Here is a 20687-nt window from a genome sequence, read left to right on the forward strand (position 1 = left end):
TGAACAATTTTAATATGCAGCATACATACGAGTATATCTTTGTTCCTGCAAGAGACATTCTTCCCTCGTGAGTTATATTAGGAAGACGATCTCGTGACCTTTACATTGATGTCGGTTACGTTGATGTACGTGATCAGATAACAGAGCTACAGCCTAATATATCCAGTTTTTTGTTTGTAGTGTAGTAATTAAATCACCGGAGGTCGCAATTATTGCTCAATAGTCACGAAATTTTACACAAGGTAAGAGTTTAGGTAGAAGATAATGCCTATAATGTTGTATGATTATCTGATATTATTTAGCGGGTGACATAGACCATTACTTTTGTATGAAAAATATACAAATTTTATTTTTGGTCCATATTTTAATTCCTGGAGGGCATATACCGGCAAAGTAGCCTACATATGGAATAATAACTACTGACCTTCCCCTGATGCAAATTGCAATAATGTGTCTGCTAGATAACGGGCCTACTGCCTAAAATATAATGGGTTTTGTGTAGAGAACCACAATTTCCTCCCATGCTACAAATTGTCTCTATCATGACAGAAAAATGTTCAGTTCAGTTGTCAAATTGGATTTTTTTATACAAATATTACAACATGGGTCGCCTCGCCACCTATTTTATACCTCAGGATTTAGGGTAAAGGGGATACAAACAAAATACGACAAAAGATGTGGCTCATCGAAATATTGGTTTTAGACCCCAAGTATGTTTGGACAAAATTCGTTTCAGGCAATTTGGAGTCTATTTAGCCCTGTCCGTTCATCTGTCTCTCTTAATGTCTAGCTGGATGGTTCGAACGATAACTCTCGAACGGATCTACCGATTAGAATCAAATTTTACACATCGTAATATTTTGCCCAAACTTTGTTTAAGTTCGAATGTAGGCTACGAGATACGTAAGATAGAGCCACACAATTCTGTAAAGCGGATTGCATTATATTACTCCTAGGATATAATTCCATTGCCTCCGGTTCTATGCACCAGATATACTCGGAATAATTCTCGACCAGGGCCGTCACTTACCACGTAATGTGTAAGTGTTCGCAAACACCATATGCCAACCTCGACGCTCCCGCAGTATCTCCAACAACAACAACAAACTCAGCATCAACGCCCCAAATATCATTCCTGCAGTTGAATTGTAACTTTCTCCGCAACGTCAGCAAAATCCTTTATGGAAACAAAACCAACCGTCATCTATAGCTTGCAACGTTGTTATTGTTACAACGTTTTATAAAAGGATTGTACTAGAAACGGAGGAGGACTGATAAATGACATGTCCTGGCAAACAGTTATTTCCTTTGGCACAGACTATCTTCCTATTGGTGGCGTTAACAGACCACCAAACTTTATAACCTATGACCGCCGAACTTTTCTCAACCATGACCAAGCAGGTTGACTAAGGTATGGAGAATTTACCAATCAATGCATCAGAGAGCTGCTCATTCCCTCAGATCTTCGAGTAGATGAGAGAATTTTACGAGACATCTGTAACGTGACAAATGTCACATACATACAACAACACCTACAGTCATCCCTTACCACTGTAGCATTGAGTCGATATGCACTCAACAGCATCTCCATCTACGCCAGTCATGCATTGAAGTCATTTGCTTGCTGTACTCAATACACAATAATTCGCATTCACTTAATTCCAGTTTATACTTTAGTATTCCAGTTTTCGCCGTTGAAGTCAGCTTGCTACTGCTGGGGGCTTGCTATCCACCAAGGCATTCCTGGGTGGCTTGTTGCGTTGGCAAATTTTGGAAGGGACTACCCATTGGGGCTGTCCCATTAATAAATTGCACACAGTGAATTCTGTTTACTGTCCCCCACAGTGACTTCGGTTTCCTGTTCCACACAGAGACTTCGGTATTCTGTCCCGCACGGAGGCTTCGGTTTCCCGTCCCACACGGAGACTTCGGTTTCCCGTACCACACGGAGACTTCGGTTTCCCGTACCACACGGAGACTTCGGTTTCCCGTCCCACACGGAGACTTTAGTTTCCCGTACCACACGGAGACTTCGGTTTCCCGTACCACACGGAGACTTCGGTTTCCCGTACCACACGGAGACTTCGGTTTCCCGTCCCACACGGAGACTTCGGATTCCCGTCCAACACGGAGACTTCGGTTTCCCGTACCACACGGAGACTCCGGTTTCCCGTCCCACACGGAGACTTCGGTTTCCCGTCCCACACAGGGACTTTGGTTCTTTGTTCCTAGATATACGCAGTAGACTGTATGAGTTCGTAGCTGTAATTAGTGTTGTATAGTAGTCGTTCCGAACAGAACAGCAGATCGTGGTCAACCCGCCCGACATCAATCAACACGTTCCCGATCACTATCATTGACAACTATCATTACCAGCCAGCATCGTCATCGCCGATCTCCGCCAACCGTCGGCGTTCCCGAACACCCCCGAAACGTCATCACCGAGCGTCATCAACCGTCGCCGTTCCCGAACAGCTTCGGACGAGTTACCGGACATCACCGGATCGTCGTCACCGAGCTTCGTCAACCGTCGTCGTTGCCGAACAACTTTAGCCGAGTTGCCGAATCGTCGTCACCGATCTTCGTCAACCATTTTCGTTCCCGAACATCACCGATCTTCGCCAACCATTTCCGTTCCTGAACATCACCGAGCTTCATCAACCATCGTCGACCCCGAGCAGCTTTTGCATAGTTGCCGAACACCAACACATACGAGTTGATAAAGTTCCCGATCACCTATAAATCGTCAGCATCTCTCCTTTCAGCATCCTTCCCTCCGAAGAAGGGCTAAAGTAATAATATCGCATTTCATTGAAGTAGAACATACTAGTATTTAGATCAATAAATATCCGATTGAACCCCTAGAAGGGATAAAACTAGTATTTTATTTCGTAAGGTTTAGTGGGTTCTTATGGAGACCCTGGACGCGACTGGACTTACCCCAGCCGACGAGAAAACCACGTTACACATCACCACGCTCGTTAAATAGCTACTAAATCATAACAAAAATTCTAAGAAGCGGCGACTGGACATAACAAATATGGAGTATATTCATTACGGAATTCGTGTTTAATAGTGGAATTATGTTAATGGAATACATGGTTACAGTAGCGTAATAAATTTTGTTCGACAAAACAATTCGGGGGGAGCCAGGTACCCCTGCGTACGTCCCTGCCCTGAAGACTTCTTACTTCGTTTACACATTTTTTTAAGTGGTAGTGTGCCTCTCAACTATTCATGGGGAAGTGGAATATTCCAACCTGCAACGGTAACTCCGTCCTTCTAAATATTTTTTGTATTTCTTAATATCATAATATCCCTGAAATATATCTTCACATTTATAACAAATTTCACATTACTGATTAATTGCATTGTCATTGTCTTCAAGCACATGTTACCCAAAATGAAGTTAAGTATTTAATATGCCACATGATGGAGATAATTTTACATTATCTTTCGAATGTGTACGTGAATTTGTGTGTGTGTGTTTGTAAAATATAACGAATAACCAGAATAAATTTATCAAGTCATATGGTTAAGCCTAAGTACTGCAACCATTATTAATTACACTCTGACACTATCTGGAATGCAACATGCGAAGCAGCTGGCTTGCTGAGTGGATCAGCAGCCAGCCAACCCACACACACACACACAGTCACACTCTCTGTCAGTGGCCATTGAGTTAAACATCTTCAAAGTACATAGTGTGAAATAAGACACGAAAAATCCGCAACTAATTATGCTCAGTTTTGTTGAGTAAATAATTACCGTATGTTATAAATGATAAGCGTTACAAATGATGTGGTTTATATATGTATGTGTTATGCAACGGATGTCTGTCACTTAAGAAACTTGATTATGTTTGAGCTAACTTGAAGGTTGAGGAGATTTGATGACATTTTTAAGGGTAGATAAATATGTTAGGTTTTGCAATGATTTAGCACGAAGTATACACGCCAGTAGTACTTGGAGGAGTTTGTTTAGAAAACCCAAGTTTATAGACCTTGCGGTGTTTTTTTTTTTTTAGAAAATCTGTAGACCTTGAGAAGTTTCTTTAGAAAATTCACGCCTAAAAAATTCAAGTCTATACACATTGAGAAGTTTCACTAGAAAATCCACGTCTATAGACGTTGAATACCACGCCTTTTCATCTCTTCATCCACTAGTTTGCGCAAACTATTCCTTGGCCTGACAATTTTGCGTGTACCGTCAAGCGGCCCGCATTTACACGCCTTTTTAGCGGGTTCATCATCGCTCATTCTAATGATATGGCCTAGCCAACGCAATCGTTGCATCTCGATACGTTTAACTATATTGATGTCGTTGTATAGCAGATACAGCTCTTGGTTCATACGACGTCGATATTCACCGTCTTTCGAAGATCTTTCGACGAATTTTTCTATCAAACACGCCAAGCACTGCCTTATCTGCTTGCTCAAGTACCCAGGCTTCTGAACCATACATCAGCACGGGTAGTATCAGTGTTTTGTAAAGTTTTATTTTTGTTTGACGAATTGTGGCTTTGTTTTTAAACTGCTTACTTAAGCCAAAGTGGCATCTGTTGGCCAATACAATTCTTTTTTTTATTTCACAACTGATGTCGTTTGTTGTGTTTACGGCGGTGACGAGGTAGACGAAGTCTTTTACTACCTCACAGTTATAGGAACTAACTTTTACAGTTGGTCCGAGCTCAATGGACGCATTGCTCGTCGACACCATCAACTTCTTCCAGCCGTTTACCGCCAGACCAACTTTAGCAGATTCTCCTACGACCTTCATAAAGGTATTAGTTACTTCTTTTACTGATCATCCCATGATGTCTAAATCATCAGCATAAGCAAGTAACATGTTGCTATTGGTGTAGATTGTGCCACTTCTTTTGACGTTTGCCTCTCGTATAACCTTTTCCAGCAGGATGTTGAAGAGATCACACGAAAGGCTGTCTCCTTGCCTGAAACCTCTTTTGGTACAAAACTCTTCGGTGAGGTTCTTTCCTATTTTAACTGAGGATCTCGTGTCGGTTAAATTCATTTTACAAAGCCGAATGAGCTTTGCGGGGATACCAAATTCAGACATGGCTTGGAATACCTTTGAACGAAGTGGGATGTCGAAGGCTGCTTTATAATCGACAAAAAGGTGGTAGGTGTCGATCTGCATCTCTTGGGTCTTCTCCAGGATTTGCCGGATGGTAAATATCTGGTCAACGGTGGACTTGCCAGGTCTAAAGCCGCATTGGTATGGCCCAATTATCTCGTTGACCCTAGGCTTTAGTCGTTCGCACAATGTCCCTGACACGATCTTGTAGGCGATAGGGAGAAGACTTATGCCCCTATAGTTGCAGCATAAAGTCTTATCTCCTTTCTTATGGACGGGACACAGGATGATCAGGTTCCAATCGTCGGGTACGCGTTCTTCCTGCCAGATGGAGCTAACTAGCTGATGCATACAACTTATCAGCGTGTCGCCTCCGGTTTTGAACAGCTCGGTTGGTACGCAATCGGCTACTGCTGCCTTATTATTCTTCAGTCAGTTTATTGCTGTATTTGCCTCATTTCGACTGGACGGTACACATTCAAAACCATCTTCTGGGATTGGATCTGTGGTATCTCCATCGTCTTCGCTGGTATTGGATACCAACAGGTTTGAATAATGTTCTTTCCATATCCTGAGCACAAATTACCTTGCTGGTCTCTACCGCAGGAGTTGCCTGTACCAAAGCCATCAGTTTGATGCTTCCCTCTTTGGTAGAATTTTTGGACTTCATTCTGGCTCCTGTACATCTCGATTTTTTCACACTCCCGCTTTTCCATCTCTCTCTTTTTCCTGCGATACCTCTCTCGTGCGCTACGCGTTGCTACTGATTGTAGACTAGGCCTATATGCCGCATTTTTCTCTTGAACGTCTCGATGAACGTCTTCCATCTATCACAACGTGATCAATTTGATTTCTTGTTTTCCGATCTAGAGACAGCCAGGTGCCCTTATGGATGTCGAGATGTTTAAATCTGGTGCTGCTAACTACCACGTTTTTTGACGCTACGACGTCTATCAGACTCATACCATTGTCAGATGTTTCATTGTGGAGACTGAATTTTCCGACTGTTGGGCCAAAGATATTCTCCTTTCCAATTTTGGCATTAAAATCGCCTAGAATAATTTTAATGGCGTCGGCAGGACAACGGTCATATGTTTCTTCTAAGCGCTCGTACAATATATCTATGGTCTGTTTGTCCTTGCCTTCAGTGGGAGCATGAGCGCAAATAAAGCTGATGTTGAAGAATTTTGCTTTTATTCGAATTGTAGCAAGTCTTTCATTCACAGGTGTCAAGCTGGAGACTAGGTGTTTTAACCTTCGACCAACTACAAATCCGCAACCAAAATCATGCTTTATGTCATGGCAGCTATAATACAGTGCTTTACCGTTAGGTGTTGTTGTGACGACTTTCCCATTCCATCGTATTTCATGTATGGCAGTAATGTCGGCCTTGTACTTTTCAAGTACATCTGTCAATACGTAAACTGTACCTTCTCTATAAAGAGTGCGAACATTCTAGGTGCAGATTCGCAGATCATGTTCCTTAAAACGTTTGCGAGGGTCGTCAACTTTAGAGGGGTCTGTTTTTCTTTTCATTTGTTTTTTCATAGTAGGCTGCTTTTTTCTAGGGGAAGGTTACTAACCCGACGCCCAAACATAAGTTTTTAACGTCAGTGTCCACTTGAGATGAGAGAGGGACCAAGATAAATCCAAATTTAAAAAATATTTGACTAAAATTAAATCTTCGTTTTCAATTCTTGTGAATGACTTTCATTCATTTCCTTTCACTTGTGTTTCGTTTTTGTTTCTTTTCGCCACAACACCCTCTTCCATATCTTAGCAATTTGATTTATTAAGCGTTTTTGATAACAAACAATTGCACTTTCAACCTGACCCATAAGTTGCAAAATGCAATCACCTAACCACTCACCCACACTAGTGCAACCCAATGAAGGTTTGCATTTTAAATCTAAATAGCTTTTATGTGAGTGTAAGTGTGTTTGTGTCCAATCGCCAAAGGATTTTTAAGCAAATAATTGGTGTGCGGAAATTTGCCATTGCATGTTTGCAATATCGTTTGCTTCCGGCAAATTTAAACAAATATTTACCAACTTGATGATTGCGTTTCGGTTAGTTGTATGTAGTGTTGTATGGGTTGTTTACCAGTGTTTTGTATGTGTGTTACATAGCATAAGGTGAAGAAAATAAGGCCAATACATTGTAATTGCAACATATGTAGGTAGACTTAATGCAATTTTCCAAACCCCACCACTGTTGCTAATTTGCAATTCAAAAACGGAATTAGATTTCAGTTTTGTGATTGGGGAAGGTGGTGGGATGATATTCGAATCCTCAAATTTCTTAAAGAACTTAAGACAAGGAGTTTAGAGTAAACATTTTTTAAATCTATAGAAATAGTAGTATTTTTATATAGTATTTTTGACCACTTTTCCAGGGACTAGAGACGTGCATTTATATAAACAACCTTAGTAAGAGCTATATACGTTTATTTTTCAAGCAACTTTCTCAAAACGCTGTGCACGGGCAAACACCCAAAGTAAATAGAAGTCAATTGATTAAGCAAACATTAGTATCTTAAAGATTGATTTATTGGGCAAACTTTTTAATCAATTTCTCACAAAAGGTCTATAGACAAGAATTCGTTGCGCAAAATTATTCTAGTGTTTATCCAGAAAACATTTAACAGGAATGATAAACTAGGCTTTCCTGAGCAAACTTACCTAAGAATTATGAACGATTATTTCTTAACCAGGAGTCTAATTACGGCATACGATTCAATCGAGTATTAGCTAGTGAATGAAAAAATCTAACTAGAAAAACCAATGCGTTCTTCAAAGAACATTAGGAAGGTAGATGGTAAAAATGTGTTTATTTTAAAGCAATAACTAAAAAATAAAATTACACAATGCAACACTAAAAATGCAAACAACTTCTAGTATGCATTTTGTGAAAGCACATATTGAGATACAAAAACCCTAGTAGGGTTTTGTGATGTCAGATCCAGTTCGGATTTTATGGCCTCAGCTAAACCAGGCTAAAACTACAGTTTTTTTGCATTTATCGGTTCTATATATCAGAAACGATTAGTAATTTGGCCTTGCTGTCTTTGGCAATATTGTAGTCATAAACTAGTAGAACTTATCTTTTGAAAATACCACAAAAGAAAAACTCCATTTAGGACATCAAAACCGATAAAATATAGAAAATTGTACATAATTGCTGAAATTCTGTTCAGAAACTCCGGTCGTCGGCTAAACTATTGGGAGTTGAACCATGTAACCTTTTTCGAAAATCTTTCCAATAAAGTTCTCAGAATATTCTGGAACTCTAAAATGCTTAATTCATGTTGTTTCAGCGGTATTTTGCATCACATCTTTTACAACACGTATTCAAACACAGTTTACATCGACAGATTATTCTCGCATTCCGGATTTCACCACATTATTGACATATTTATTAAATCGTCGTTTAAAAATATATTGAAAACAACGTGATAGAGGAATTTTACAACAATGGCATGTTCTGAAGAGTTGTGTAATATAGCATTTCCAAATTAAATGAAACCTTTTCCAAATTGAATGAAACTTTTTCCAAATTGAATGAAACCTTTTCCAAATTGAATGAAACCTTTTCCAAATTAAATGAAACCTTTTCCAAATTAAATGAAACCCTTTCCAAATCAAATGAAACCTTTTCCAAATCAAATGAAACATTTTCCAAATTAAATGAAACCTTTATTTTTATTGAAAAAAACAGAATATTTTGAAAAGAGAAAGAAATAAAAAATTATAAGGGGTTTGAACAATTTTTTACTTAAATTCTAATCTTAAGTAATGACATACAAGTGTAAATCGCTGCATGTTTTTCTTCCTTAAACTTAAACATTTTATAATTTTTTTGCATCGATTAAGGTTATAGCGAAATAATGCTAAAGAGAGAACAAAGGTTTAACAAATTGTTAATAATAACAGGGGCTAATTGTATTACACTATGCAACACTGAAAATGCAAACAACTTCTAGTATGCATTCTTTGAAAGTACATATTTAGACTACAAAAACCCTAGTAGGGTTTTGTCCTGTCAGATCCAGTTCGGATTTTATGGTCTCATCTAAACCGGGCTAAATCTACACTTTTTTGCATTAATCAGGCCTTTATCTCAGAAACGAATAGGAATTTGGCCTTGCTTTCTTCGGCAATATTGTAGCCCTAAACTAGTAGAACTTATCTTTTGAACAGACCATATAAGAAAAACTCCACCTAGGTCATCAAAATCTATAAAATATAGACAATTTTACATAATTGCTGAAAATCTGGTCAGTAGTGGCTAAACTATTGGAAGTTGAACAAAGTAACCTTTTGCTAAAATCTTCTAAATAAAGTTCTCAACAATTCTTTAGAACAATCTGAAACTCTAAAATGCTTACTTCATGTTGTTTCAGCGGTATTTTGCATCATATCTTTTACAACACGTATTTCAAACACAGTTCACACCAACAGTTTATCACCGCATTTCGAATTTCACTACATTATTGACATTTTTATTAAATCGTTGTTGGAAAATGTGCTGAAAACAACGGCACAGAGGCATTTTACAACAATGACATGTTCTGAAGTGTTGTGTATTATATTCCAGGTAATATTTTTTCAAAAGAAAATATTCAGAAAAAATTAACGGTTTTGGAGATACGGTGCGAAATGTACAAAAATTGTGGAATTTTTGCATATATTTTGAAATTTGAGGCAATAAATGTAGTTTTTCGAGTTCATTATTTCTCCAAATATTTTATTCTTGTCCTTATTTACAAATTTGCTTCAGAGGTCAGAAGAAGATTCGCAATGGTTTCAGAGATATAGCCCCGAATTTCTTTCAAAACTCAATACCAGGTTTAGATGGGACCATAAAATCCGAGCTGGATCTGACACAACAAAACCCAACTAGGGTTTCTTGTCGTTTGGGTCTGTACTTTCAAAAAATCCTCAGTTAGAATTGTTTGCACAAGATCACCTTAAAAATGTTGCACAGTGTTACCTAATGAAGTGGTTCACTATTTGCTGCTTGTGGAATTTTCAATGGACATACTCATTACATAATTGAAACAGACCTGTTTATGGAGCTGTTGGTTACTATGCTCAATCACGTCAACGATATTACGATCTATTGTCTGATCGCGTAGTACCACTCGGGTACACAATTTTATTATATTTGAAAATGCCTTATTTTGTTCAACATTGCTGGTTTAATTCTATCATTATGTGTATTCGTTTACTTATTAAGTTATTGCATAAAAACTATACTAAAAAAACTTTCAAAAATAAAATTGTATGCCAGAGTGAGGGTCTTCAGCAAAAACTTAAGCATTTCGACCTTCTAACTCGCTTCCTTCAATGTTCTTTTCGTCCCTTATTTTAAGAACCGCTATAAAACTACCACAAGATGGCGTTTTTCAGCTTCGAAATGTTCTGCAAAAATATCGCTAAGAAAATTTTAGGTACGGCTCTCATTGACAACTAATCGATTTTGTCGCGCTTTCATGGTCATTTTTGACATTTAACCTGTTTTGGTTCAGAAACAACTATGTTTTGTGTTTTTTGTATAGCATTTCCAAATTAAATGAAACCTTTTCCAAATTAAATGAAACCTTTTCCAAATTAAATGAAACCTTTTCCAAATCAAATGAAACCTTTTCCAAATCAAATGAAACCTTTTCCAAATTGAATGAAACCTTTATTTTTATTAAAAGAAAAAAGCGAGAATATTTTGGAAAGAGAAAGAAATAAAAAATTATATGGGTTTTCAACGATTTTTTACTTAAATTCTAATCCTTAGTAATGACATAAAAGTGTACCTCCCTGAATGTTTTGTGTCCTTGAACTTAAACATTTCATAAGTTTTGGGCATCAATTAAGGTTATAGCGACATAATGCTAAAGAGAGAATTAACGGTTAAAAAATGACTAATAATAACAGGGGCTAATTGTATTACATAATGAAGTGGTTCACGATTTGCTGCTTGTGGAATTTTCAATGGACATACTCATTACATAATTGGAGCAGTCCTGCTTATTGAGATGTTGGTTACTATGCTCAATCACTTCAACGATATTACGATCTATTGTTTGATCGCGTAGTACCACTCTGGTACACAATTTTATTTTTGAAAATACCTTTACCGTTGGGTTCAACATTGCTGAATATGGCATTAAAAATTTCAAATTACACCGGTTTAATCCTATCATTATGTGTATTCGTTTACTTATTAAGTTATTGCATAAAAATCATCCTAAAAAAACTTTCAAAAATAAAATTGTGTGCCAAAGTGGTACTACTCGATCGGACAATAGATCGTAATACCGTTGACGTGATTGAGCATAGTATCGAACAGCTCAATCAACACGACTGCTCCAATTATGTAAGGACCATGTCCATTGAGAATCCTCCAAGCAGCAAATCGTGAACCACTTCGTTAGGTACTACAATTAGCTCCTGTTATTACACTGTGAACCGAAAATTTGGGGCAGAGATGATGCCTTTTGGGGATGAAAGCCCCTGGTGAGTATCTTAAGAATCCCGAAGGACAGATCCGCCGTGAGTCGAACTTCCGAGTTATGGCGTGATGAAGTTTTAGGTGAAGACTCTGTAAGGCATCTGAAATTAGCGTTATATCTTTGTTAACTGTTGTTTTGGCTTATTTATGAGATGACTTCAGTCAAATCGAATGAAGATTATTTTTGTAGAGCATTTCGACTTTCTAACTCGCTTCCTTCGTTGTTTATTGGTTGTTCGAATGTACAGAATATACGAAAACAAAAAACATAGTTGATTCTGAGCCAAAACAGGTTAAATGTCAAAAATGACCATGAAAACGCGACAAAATCGATTAGTTGTCAATGACGGTCGTACCTAAAATTTTCTGAGCGACATTTTTGAAAACATTTCGAAGCTGAAAAATGCCATCATGTGGTACTTTTATAGCGCTTCTTAAAATAAGGGACAATTGAAGGAAGGGAGGGACATTGAAGGAAGGGAGTTAGAAGGCCGAAATGCCCTACGAAAATAATCCTCATTCGATTTGAGTGAAGACAAGTCATCGCATAAATAAGCTAAAACAACAGTTAACAAAGATATAGCGTTAATTTAAGATGCCTTACATGGTCTTCAGCAGAAACTTAATCAGGCCACAACTCGGAAGTTCGACTCACGGCTGATCTGTCCCTCGGGATTCTTAATATATTATCTCTGCCCCAGATTTTCACCTCCATTTTGTGTCACAGTGTTATTAGGAATTTTGTAAGCCTTAATTCTCTCCTTAGGATAATTTCGCTATAACCTTAATTGATGCCCAAAAATTATGAATTGTTCAAGTTCAAGGAAGCAAAACATGCAGGGAGGAACACTTTTATGTCATTACTTAAGATTAGAATTTAAGTAAAAAATCGTTGAAAACCCATATAATTTTTTATTTCTTTCTCTTTCAAAAATATTCTCGCTTTTTTCTTTTAATAAAAATAAAGGTTTAATTTGATTTGGAAAAGGTTTCATTTGATTTGGAAAAGGTTTCATTTGATTTGGAAAAGGTTTCATTTAATTTGGAAAAGGTTTCATTTAATTTGGAAAAGGTTTCATTCAATTTGGAAAAGGTTTCATTTAATTTGGAAAAGGTTTCATTTAATTTGGAAAAGGTTTCATTCAATTTGGAAAAGGTTTCATTTAATTTGGAAATGCTATACAAAAAACACAAAACATAGTTGTTTCTGAACCAAAACAGGTTAAATGTCAAAAATGACCATGAAAGCGCGACAAAATCGATTAGTTGTCAATGAGAGCCGTACCTAAAATTTTCTTAGCGATATTTTTGCAGAACAGCAGAAACTTAGTCACGCCATAAGTCGGAACTTCGACTCACGGCGGATCTGTCCTGCGGGATTCTTAATATATTCACCACGGGCTTTCATCACCAAAAGGAATTATCTCTGCCCCAGATTTTCACCTCCATTTTGTGTCACAGTGTTATTAAATTCTATTTATAGGATTATTTCGCTATAACCTTTATTGATGCCCAAAAATTATGAAATGTTTAAGTTCAAGGAAGCAAAACATGCTGGGAGTTACACTTTTATGTCCTTACTTAAGATTAGAATTAAAGTAAAAAATCGTTGAAAACCCATCTAATTTTTTATTTCTTTCCCTTTTCAAAATATTCTGGATTTTTCCTTTGAATAAAAATAAAGGTTTCATTCAATTTGGAAAAGGTTTCATTTGATTTGGAAAAGGTTTCATTTCATTTGGAAAAGGTTTCATTTGATTTGGAAAAGGGTTCATTTGATTTGGAAAAGGTTTCATTTAATTTGGAAAAGGTTTCATTCAATTTGGAAAAGGTTTCATTCAATTTGGAAAAGGTTTCATTTAATTTGGAAATGCTATACATTCCTTGGAATATTTTTCCAAAAGATAATATTCAGAAAAATAAAAGGTTTTGGATATGGTTTGAAATGTATAAAAATGATGGAAATTTTCGATTTTCGAATTTTCGAAATTTTATAAAAAATTTGAGGCAATAAATGTTATTTTTTGAGTTCATTATTTCTCCAAATAATTTATTCTTGTCCTTATCTACAAATTTGCTTCAGAGGTCAGATGAAGATTAACATAGGTTTCAGAGATATAGCCCAGAATTGCTTTAAAAAGTCAATATTTAATCATGTTTAGATGGGGCCATAATATCGAAGCTGGATCTGACACAACAAAACCCAACTAGGGTTATTGCCATTTGGGTCTGTACTTTAAAAAAATCCTCAGCTCAAATTGTTTGCACAAGATTACCTTAAAAATGTTGCACAGTGTCATTAATAAAAACAAGTAAAAAAGCGTTAAGTTCGGCCAGGCCGAACTTTTTATACCCTCCACCATAAAATATTCTGAACTAAAACGGAATAAATTTATTCTTTCCTGTCCACAATTTTAGGCGGAGATATTTTGTGACCACTGATACCAAATAAGGTAAAAAAAGCATAAAAAATGTATTCAATCGGTAGGGAACCTTACATGGGGCTATATCAAAGTGAAAAATCGGTACAGTTATATAAGGGGCTATACCTAAACATGGACCTATGTTGACGGTTTTTAGTGGAGATATTTTATGAACACTGGAAACCCCAAACGTGAAATTACAGGTAGTTCGGTCAAAAAACTAAACTCCTCAAAATACCGAAAATCGGGAGGTACCGCTATATGGGGGCTATATCAAAAGATGGACATATGTTGACGGTTTTTAGTGGAGATATTTTGTGACCACTGGAAACCCCAAACGTGAAACTACAGGTAGATCGGTCAAAAAATGTAGTTAAAATCCACAAAATACCGAAAATCGGGAGGTACCGTTATATGGGGGCTATAACTAAACATGGACCTATGTATGTTGACAGTTTTTGGTGGAGATGCTTTGTGATTACTAGGAACCTCAACTGTCAAATTACAAGTAGTTCGGTTAAAAATTTTAGCTAATATCCTCAAAATACCGATAATCGGGAGGTACCGTTATATGGGGGCTATACCAAAACATGGACCTATGTTGACGGTTTTTGGTGGAGATGTTTTGTGACCAGTGGGAACCACAAACGTGAAATTACAGATACTCGGGTCAAAAAAGTAGTTAAAATCAACAAAATACCGAAAATCGGGAAGTACCGTTACATGGGGGCTATACCAAAAAGTGTTCCGATATAGCCCATCTTCGAACTTGACCTGCCTATGGAAAAAATCGCTCGGGTGCAAAAATATAGCTCCCTAGCTCAATTATTGCGAACAACAGACGTACAGACAGACAGACGGACATGGCTTGATCGTCTTAGAATTTTATCCTGATCAAGAATATATGAGGCGCTCAGCCCCAAAACGGCCTAACCCATATTTTCAAAAAAATCAAACTGAATATGCCGATCGAACCGGAACCTTTTGAAATATATAATAAAAATTCCATATTGCATAGGTTAACCCTATGTTATTCTACATGCCGAAACTGTTTTTCCTTTACAGAAAGTTTGAAAAAATGTGGAGGCCTAAGCCACATAGACCAAATCGAATACTGGAAATAAAAAATACGTGTGGGTTAGGCCAAAAACGCATGTTACATTTTAGTGAGAAGTATATTTGAAAAGTAATATAAGAATACATTTTCGAGAAGAATTTCTAGGTAAAAACCAAACCAAATAAAGTTGACTTACGCCCTGGCGCAATTAGCAGGTGTTTCATCAACCATACTAAACTTTAGACGTTTAGTATTTATTGTTCACAATAATGCATTACTGTGAATTGTTAGTTAACATTTTGTATGTGATTTTATTCATATAATATTAATTCAGCTGTTTCAAAATGCATTTTAATCAATCTTGGTTTCGTAGTTTTATTGAAATATGAGTTTTTATTTCGAGTTCCCCCACTGTCTGGTGCTAACTCGATGAGTTTCGAAGATTTCGAAAATTCTGGTTCATCGCGCTTTTCCGAAGATACATTACCTGGACCATCTGGAATTGTGGCAATAGAATCGCAGGTCGACATAGCAGAAAATGAAAGTAGGTCAGCTGAACAAGATATGGAAGTAGAAAGCAGCCATGAATTGAAAATATCTACTAGAAAACGGATTGCTAAGAAATCTAGCTGGAAAAAAAGTAGCTAAAGTTCAGAGAAATTCCGCTAAATAATATAAAACTGTGAAAGGAGTTATGAAGCCAGCTAAAGCACTTAATGCACTTGAATGTCCATGTCGGTTAAGGTGTCATTTCAGTCAGAATAATTTGCGAAGTACTTAAAATTTTTTTATAAAATTGGTGACCATGTTTTGCACATTGCTTATTTATGTGGACAAATTGAAATAATTGAAAAAAAGAAGATCTTATAAGAAGTTTATTGGAGATAGCCGACGATCTAGTTAAAGAATTTACAAACTTCCTGGAGTAAATAATGTCGGAATGCATGTCTGCAAAAGATTTTTTAAGCAGATTTTACAAATAACCGATGGTCGGATTACACGTGCACTTAAACATAGTGATAAGTGACACAACTACACCAAAATTGAACCAAAGTGGAAGTCACCTACCTCACAATAAGACCAGCGTTGAAGCTACAGAAATAGTTAAAGAATTTATCAATAAATTTCCGAGGTATTGCTCCCACTATTGAAGAAATAAGAATATTCAAAGAGAATTTCCGCTCCTACCTTAAAAATATCGATTATGTATGAGTTATATCGTGGAACGGTAGAAATGGACAAAACTGTATCTAACTTCGTTTTCACCAAAATCGTTTCACAAAACTTTAATTTGCATTTTAGGGCTCCAATTTCCGACAGCTGCGATACAATTGGACTCGAAACTAAGCAAGGAGGAATATGCAGGTATAGCTTTCGATCTGTTGAAAACTCCGCCGACACCAGTAATTTCCACAGGGGAGCTTACTATAAAATACAGCTGTAGACCTATTGTCTTCGTATTCATGACCTTATCACGAACAAGTCATTCATGTATAACCGGAATGAGGGAATAGGTTCACGTGGCCCACAGGAAATAGGATCTTGTATTACACTATGCAACACTGAAAATGCAAACAACATCTAGTATGCATTTTTTGAAAATACACATTTAGACTACAAAAACCCTACTAGGGGTTTGTCCTGTCAGATCCAGTTCGGATTTTATGGTCTCATCTAAACCGGGCTAAATCTACACTTTTTTGCATTTATCAGGCCTTTATCTCAGAAACGAATAGGAATTTGGCCTCGCTGTCTTTAGCAATATTGTAGCCCTAAACTAGTGGAACTTATCTTTGGTAAAAACCACATAAGAAAAAGTCCATCTAGGGCATCAAAATCTATAAAATATAGAAAATTTTACATAATTGCTGAAATTCTGGTCAGTATCGGCTAAACTATTGTGAGTTGAACCAAGTAACCTTTTACAAAAATCTTCCAAATAATGTTCTCAACAATTCTTTAGAACATTCTGAAACTCTAAAATGCTTACTTCATGTTGTTTCAGCGGTATTTTGCATCATATCTTTTTCAACATGTATTTCAAACACAGTTCACACCAACAGTTTATTCTCGCATTTCGGATTTCACTACATTATTGACATTTTTATTAAATTGTCGTGAAAAAATGTACTGAAAACAGCGGCATAGAGGCACTTTACAACAATGACATGTTCTGAAGAGATGTGTATTACATTCCAGGGAATACTTTTCCAAAAGAAAATATTCAGAAAAAATTAACGGTTTTGGAGATACGGTGCGAAATGTATAAAAATTGTGGAATTTTTGCATATATTTTGAAATTTGAGGCAATAAATGTAGTTTTTCGAGTTCATTATTTCTCCAAATATTTTACTCTTGTCCTTGTCTCCAATTTTGCATCAGCGGTCAGAAGAAGATTCGCATTGATTTCAGAGATATAGCCCCGAATTTCTTTAAAAACTCAATATTTAACCATGTTTAGATGGGGCCATAAAATCCGAGCTGGATCTGACACAACAAAACCCAACTAGGGTCTCTTGTCGTTTGGGTCTGTACTTTCAAAAAATCCACAGTTCGAATTGTTTGCACAAGATCAACTTAAAAATGTGGCACAGTGTTATTCATTACGTGAAAGCCAGTGTAAAATGTAAGAAGTTAAGAATGCATAGCGATCAATGTGGTGGCCAAAACCGTAACATAAGAATGAGCACTATTTGCACATACATGGTCAATAATTCGACCATCTCGGTGGAACAGAAAGACCACAAATTTTTAGTGTAAGGCCATTCATTCCTACCATGTGATCAAGATTTTGGTCTCATTGAAAAGGAAAAAAAATATTATAAGGACATTTTTACGCTTGATTATTGGGATTGTGTAATCCTCACGGCAAAAATGGGAACCCTTTCGCTTGGTAAAGATGACGACGGATGATATAAAAAGCATATCCTCAATTGAGAAACTATTATGAAGAAGACTTAATACTAAATTTCAGCAATTTCGGTATAAGAATGTGAGGCACCATTCTATGGGGGCTATGTCAAAACGTCGATCTATACCGACTAATTTCTGACCTAAAGTTTTTAGGCTCAAAGAAGACTAAATACCAAATTTCCTATATTTCGGTAAGAGAATGTGGCTAAAACTTAAAAAATACCGAAAATCGGGAAGTACGCTTCTATGGGGATATAGAAAGATGTATACCTATACTGATAATACTTTTCTGGAATATTTTATAACTCTTGGAAGACGAAATAACGAATTTTAGCCATTTCGGTTGGATATTGACGTCACAATCTTCAGTATTACGAAAATCTGGAGGTACCGTTCTATGGGGACTATATCGAAACGTGGACCTATACCGACGAATTTTAGTTACAAATGGGGCAATATGAAAGCGTGGACCTGTACAGACATATTTCTGGCGAAAATTTTTATATCACATTGAAGACTAAATACCAAATTTCAGCCATTTTGGTGGAATATTGAAGACACAACCTTCAAAATACGAAAAATCGGGAGGTACAGTTCTATGGGGGCTATATGAACGCATGGACCGATACCGACAAAGTTCTGGGGGAAAGTTTTATACCACCAACGTAGACTAAGTACCAAATTTCAGCCATTTCGGTGTGATAAAACCTTCAAAGCTAAAAGCTAAAACCTTCAAAATACCGAAAATCGGGAGGTGCCGTTCTATGGGTGCTATATGAAGGTGTGGACCGAAACCGACAAAATTCCGGGGGGAAAGTTTTATACCCCTAAAGAAGACTACGTACCAAATTTCAGCAATTTTGGTAGGATAATGAAGCTAAAACCTTAAAAATACCGAAAATCGGGAGGTAGCGTTCCATGGGGGCTATATGAAGGTGTAGACTGATACCGACAAAATTCTGGGGGAAAGTTTTATACCCCTAAATAAGACTACGTACCAAATTTTAGCCATTTTTGGTAGAATAATGAAGCTAAAACCTTAAAAATACCGAAAATCGGGAGGTACCGTTCTATGGGGGCTATATGAAGGTGTGGACCGAAACCGACAAAATTCTGGGGGAAAGTGTTATACCCCTAAAGAAGACTACGTACCAAATTGCAGCCATTTTGGTAGGATAATGAAGCTAAAACCTTAAAAATACCGAAAATCGGGAGGTACCGTTCTATGGGGGCTATATCAAAACGTGGACCGATATATCCCATTTTCAATACCAACCATCCTCCAAGTAATAAAAACTTCTGTATCAAATTTTGACTCTCTATCTTTAAAATTGCGAGCTGTATCTTGATTTCAACAAACAGACGGACGGACGGACAGACGGACATGGTCAAATTGACATAGAACTTTATGCTGATCAATAATATATATACTTTATAGGATCTCCGACGAATATTTCGATGTGTTACAAACGGAATGACAAATTTAATTATACCCTCCATATGGTGGAGGGTATAAAAAAATATAAAAATATTTTAAACACTTGTTTTCTTTCAACTTCGTTTTTCTCAGAATGATTTCTTTGTGGGTTAGGCCGTTTTGGCGCTGAGCGCCTCATATATACTTTATATGGTGGCAAATGATTAGCTCGATGTTTTACAAACAGAAAAACAAACTTAATATACCCTCCATACTATGGTGGAGGGTATAAAAAGTAAATATTTGTTGAATTCGATAATAATTTCGGAATGAAGTTGTGCTATAAACTTTTTGACATTGTTGTAACAAATGCTAATGCATTTACCTTAGTAAATGTACGGTTGGTTGGGCAAATAGGTTTTTATACCCTCCACCATAGTATGGAGGGTATATTAAGTTTGTTTTTCCGTTTGTAACGCATTGAAATACTCATTTGCGACCCTATAAAGTATATATATTCTTGATCAGGGTAAAATTCTGAGTCGATCTGTGCACGTCCGTCCGTCCGTCTGTGGTAATCACTCTAGCATCCACAAAAATGGAGATAGAACGCTGAAATTTTGGGAAAATGCGTCTTTTGTTTGCAGGCAGGTCAAGTTCGATGATGGGCTATATCGGTCCACGTTTTGGTATAGCCCCCATATAATGGTACCCCCCGATTTACGGTATTTTGCCGTTTTTAGCTACATTTTCAGACCGATTTAGCTATAATTTGACATTTAGGGTTCTTAAGTATCAATAAACTTATATAAGAAAAGTTGTGGACATAGGTCCGCTTTTTGGAATATACCCCCTTTAACGGTACCCCCGATTCACGGTATTTTGACGTTTGTAGCTACATTTTCAGACCGACATAGCTATAATTTGACATTTAGGGTTCCTAAGTGTAAGTAAACTTATATAATAAAACTTGTGGACATAGGTCCACGTTTTGGTATAGCCCCCATATAACGGTACCCCCCGATTGACGGCATTTTGACGTTTTTAACTAAATTTTCAGACCGATTTAGCTATAATTTGACATTTAGGGCTCTTAAGTATCAATAAACTTATATAACAAAACTTGTGGACATAGGTCCACGTTTTGGTATAGACCCCATATAACGATACCCCCGATTTACGGTATTTTGACGTTTTTAGCTACATTTTCAGAACGATTTAGGTATAATTTGACATTTAGGGTTCTTTAGTGTCAATAAACTTATATAACAAAAGT

Source organism: Musca autumnalis, unplaced genomic scaffold (genome assembly GCF_047663935.1).
Source record: "Musca autumnalis isolate F117 unplaced genomic scaffold, ASM4766393v1 scaffold_2, whole genome shotgun sequence".
Lineage (NCBI taxonomy): Eukaryota > Metazoa > Arthropoda > Insecta > Diptera > Muscidae > Musca > Musca autumnalis.